We start from the raw sequence: 5,000 nt of genomic DNA, 5'->3' as shown, positions 1-5,000 counted from the left end.
CGACTGACGACCCTGCGGGCCCGGCGACCCGGTGTCCCGTTGCCGCGCGGGGAGTGATCCTCGGGGCCGTGCCGGGCGGGCCCAGCGACACGAAGAGAGTGGGGGGGGGGGTCGGAGGGAGTGGCACTGGGGAGAGAGGGGTGGGGGAGAGAGTGCCCCCCCCCCCCCCCCCCCCCATTAGGGGCGAGTTTATGCAGTCATCAGAGTTTATACCTAACCTCATGATGCTTTATTAGCCGGATAGGCTGTCTGACCTCGCCCCCAGTCCCTACTCCTTCCACTGGATTCTTCTTATACCCTCTTTTTCTTCGTGCCCCCCCCCCCCCCACGCAGGGAGGGTTCCAAGAGGGAGGAGGGAGGGAGGGAGTCCCGGGGCCGTGAGAGAGAGAGAGAGCCTCATTAGCTGCTAGGTTCACCTCATTAGCTGCTAGCTAACGCGTCAGACCTTTTACATTCTTTAGAGGATTGAAACCTCAGGGCCTTTAACCCCCGTTCACCGTTTACACTCAACGATCCTTCCGAACAAAACCCTTACACATCTGTCCGTCCAACTGACCCCCGAGATACCTAACACGCAGATTAACACGTCAGCGGTGATCGGCGTGTCATAGAGGAGTCACAAAGACGGGCAAAATAGAGTGGTTGAATAAAAAATACTCACTCAATTGGCCGTGATTTAACGTAGCACACAATGATGCAAAGCCCATGCAAAGTCCAGTGGCCCAAGCAAACAAATAAGATAGATCTGGCTCGGCGTTCCTCATCTCCACATCGTCACCCAGCACGCCGACGCCCAATAACAATTCCCCCGCAAATTGTGCACCTCGAGCGGCAGTACTTTAAACGGCGCCGTCTTCGGCGTGGACGGCATGAACCAAGTCGGCAAGCATCGTCACCCAGCACACAGACGTCCACTAACAATTCCTCCCCCCTGCAAATTGCGCGCCGCGAACGGCAGTACTTTCAAGTATGCCGCCTTCGGCGGGGACATCGTGAACCAAATCGGCAGGCAGGCGTCGTCAGCCGGTCGACCGACCCCCAGTTGCATTGCCCCAACGGCCATTGTGCACTTCGAACAGAACAGTGCTTTTAAAATATTCCGCCTGCCGCGTGTACATCATGAAACAAATGGAAAGGACGAACCGGGCGTGCAACCGATGCACGGAGAGTGACAGGTCGTCAAGCAAGTCCGTGGCAATCCGTCGGCCGACTCGGCCGCGGCCAGCAGAGGCGTTTTGGCCCGGGCGCGCCGAACTTTGCGCGCCCTCGGTATGCGTAACACTAGCACATGCCTTCAAAACTCACTACAAAATAACCCCAAAGTATGCCGCCTTCCCCGTGGGCCTTGTTACCAATATCTTGCCCTGCTTCCTGATGCCCTTATGGGGTCGGCTCTGTTCTTGCAGAACCCTCAGGTGGTGCAGAGTCTGGGCCATTTTATCAATATCTTGCCCTGATTCCTGATGCCCTTATGGGGTCGGCTCTGTTCTTGCAGAACCCTGAGGTGGTGCAGAGTCTGCGCCTTGTTATCAATATCTTGCCCTGCTTCCTGAAACCCTTATGGGGTTGGTTCTGTTACAAAACCCTCAGGTGGTGCAGAGTCTGGGCCACTTTATAAATAACTCTGCCTGCATTAGGGTCAGGGTTAGGGTTAGGGTTAGGGTTAGGGTTAGGGTTAGGGTTAGGGTTAGGGTTAGGGTTAGGGTTAGGGTTAGGGTTAGGGTTAGGGTTAGGGTTAGGGTTAGGGTTAGGGTTAGGGTTAGGGGTAGGGGTAGGGGTAGGGGTAGCGGTAGGGGTAGGGGTAGGGGTAGGGGTAGTTTGAACTACTGCCGCTCCAGGCGCGCACTGTGCGTGGGTAATTTTCAGTGGGCGTCGGTGTGCTGGGTGACGATGCCGCCCAGACTCTGCACCACCTGAGGGATCTGCAAGAACAGAGCCGAACCCGCAAGGGTATCGGGAAGCAGGGCAAGATATTGATAACAAGGCCCAGACTCTGCACCACCCGAGGGTTCTGCAAGAACAGAGCCGACCCCATAAGGGTATCAGGAAGCAGGGTGAGATAGTGACACCATTTGTAAAACCGGCAAATCCCACCCAGGAAACATTGCAAAAATTGGCCTCTAATGCTGGAACGTGGGTAAAGCCAAACAAACACGACACGTTTTAAAAGAACGTTACTAAAACAGCCTGGGATATGCCCATGACAAAGGATAGGCCGAACCTCACCAGAAAAAAAGAGAGGGAGACCACGGCAGAGCTGAGGGATAAACATGAGATGGTGATAAAACCAGCAGACGAGGGGAGCAGTAGGGTTACAAATTAATGTCAATATGGGGCCTGCTCCCACTGGGTAATAGACAAAAACATAGAACAGGGTGACAGGAGAGACTGGATAGCACAGAGGATAACCCGTGAGCGAAATAATGGGGTGTATGCAGTTCAATGTAAGGAGTGTACCTTACGGTACATAGGGGAAACAGGTAAAACAGCCTCAGCGGTGATCGACGTGTCAAAGAGGAGTCACAAAGACGGGCAAAATAAAGTGGTTGATTATAGACAATAGACAATAGACAATAGGTGCAGGAGTCGGCCATTCAGCCCTTCGAGCCAGCACCGCCATTCAATGCGATCATGGCTGATCACTCTCAATCAGTACCCCGTTCCTGCCTTCTCCCCATACCCCCTCACTCCGTTATCCTTAAGAGCTCTATCCAGCTCTCTCTTGAAAGCATCCAACGAACTGGCCTCCACTGCCTTCTGAGGCAGAGAATTCCACACCTTCACCACTCTCTGACTGAAAAGGTTCTTCCTCATCTCCGTTCTAAATGGCCTACCCCTTATTCTTAAACGGTGGCCCCTTGTTCTGGACTCCCCCAACATTGGGAACATGTTTCCTGCCTCTAATGTGTCCAATCCCCTAATTATCGTATATGTTTCAATAAGATCCCCCCTCATTCTTCTAAATACCAGTGTATACAAGCCCAATCGCTCCAGCCTTTCAACATACGACCGTCCCGCCATTCCGGGAATTAACCTAGTGAACCTACGCTGCACGCCCTCCATAGCAAGAATATCCTTCCTCAAATTTGGAGACCAAAACTGCACACAGTACTCCAGGTGCGGTCTCACCAGGGCCCGCTACAACTGTAGAAGGACCTCTTTGCTCCTATACTCAACTCCTCTGGTTACGAAGGCCAACATTCCATTGGCTTTCTTCACTGCCTGCTGTACCTGCATGCTTCCTTTCATTGACTGATGCACTAGGACATCCAGATCTCGTTGAACTCCCCCTCCTCCTAACTTGACACCATTCAGACAATAATCTGCCTTTCTACTCTTACTTCCAAAGTGAATAACCTCGCACTTATCTACATTAAACTGCATCTGCCATGTATCCGCCCACTCACACAACCTGTCCAAGTCATCCTGCAGCCTTATTGCATCTTCCTCACAATTCACACTACCCTCCAGCTTAGTATCATCTGCAAATTTGCTAATGGTACTTTTAATCCCTCCGTCTAAGTCATTAATGCATATCGTAAATAGCTGGGGTCCCAGCACCGAACCTTGCGGTACCCCACTGGTCACTGCCTGCCATTCCGAGAGGGACCCATTTATACCCACTCTTTGCTTTCCGTCTGTCAACCAATTTTCTATCCATGTCAGTACCCTACCCCCAATACCACGTGCCCTAATTTTGCCCACTAATCTCCTATGTGGGAGCTTGTCGAAGGCTTTCTGAAAGTCGAGGTACACCACGTCCACTGACTCTCCCCTGTCAATTTTCCTAGTTACATCCTCAAAACATTCCAGTAGATTTGTCAAGCATGATTTCCCCTTCGTAAATCCATGCTGACTCGCAATGATCCTGTTACTGCTATCCAAATGCTCAGCAATTTCGTCTTTTCTAATTGACTCCAGCATCTTCCCCACCACTGATGTCAGACTAACTGGTCTATAATTACCCGTTTTCTCTCTCCCTCCCTTCTTAAAAAGTGGGATAACATTTGCTATCCTCCAATCCACAGGAACTGATCCTGAATCTATATAGAACATTGAAAAATGATCTCCAATGCTTCCACTATTTCTAGAGCCACCTCCTTAGGTACCCTGGGATGCAGACCATCAGGCCCTGGGGATTTATCAGCCTTCAGTCCCATCAGTCTACCCAAAACCATTTCCTGCCTAATGTGGATTTCCTTCAGTTCCTCCATCACCCTAGGTTCTCCGGCCCCTAGAACATTTGGGAGATTGTGTGTATCTTCCTCAGTGAAGACAGACCCAAAGTAACGGTTTAACTCGTCTGCCATTTCTTTGTTCCCCATAATAAATTCCCCCGTTTCTGTCTTCAAGGGACCCACATTTGCCTTGACTATTTTTTTCCTCTTCACGTACCTAAAAAAACTTTTGCTATCCTCCTTTATATTATTGGCTAGTTTACCCTCGCACCTCATCTTTTCTCCCCGCATTGCCTCTTTAGTTAACTTTTGTTGCTCTTTAAAAGAGTCCCAATCCTCTGTCTTCCCACTCTTCTTTGCTATGTTATACCTCCTCTCCTTAATTTTTATGCTGTCCCTGACTTCCCTTGTCAGCCACAGGTGTCTCTTACTCCCCTTAGAGTCTTTCCACCTCTTTGGAATAAATTGATCCTGCAACCTCTGCATTATTCCCTGGAATACCTGCCATTGCTGTTCTACCGTCTTCCCTGCTAGGGCCTCCTTCCAGTCAATTTTGGCCAGCTCCGCCTCATGCCTCTGTAATCCCCTTTGCTATACTGTAATACAGACACTTCCGATTTTCCCTTCTACCTTTCCATTTGCAGAGTAAAACTTATCGTGTTGTGATCACTGCCTCCTAACGGCTCTTTTACCTCTAGTCCCCTTATCAGATCAGGATCATTAAAAACACTCACTCTATTGGCCGTGATTTAACCTAGCACACAGTGTTGCAAAGCCCATGCAAAGTCCAGTGGGCCAAGCAAACAAATAAGATAGATCTGG

The sequence above is a fragment of the Rhinoraja longicauda genome, unplaced genomic scaffold, assembly GCF_053455715.1.
Source record: "Rhinoraja longicauda isolate Sanriku21f unplaced genomic scaffold, sRhiLon1.1 Scf000785, whole genome shotgun sequence".
Classification (NCBI taxonomy): domain Eukaryota; kingdom Metazoa; phylum Chordata; class Chondrichthyes; order Rajiformes; family Arhynchobatidae; genus Rhinoraja; species Rhinoraja longicauda.
The sequence above is the reverse complement of the archived record's forward strand: the minus strand, read 5'-3'. Positions refer to the sequence as shown.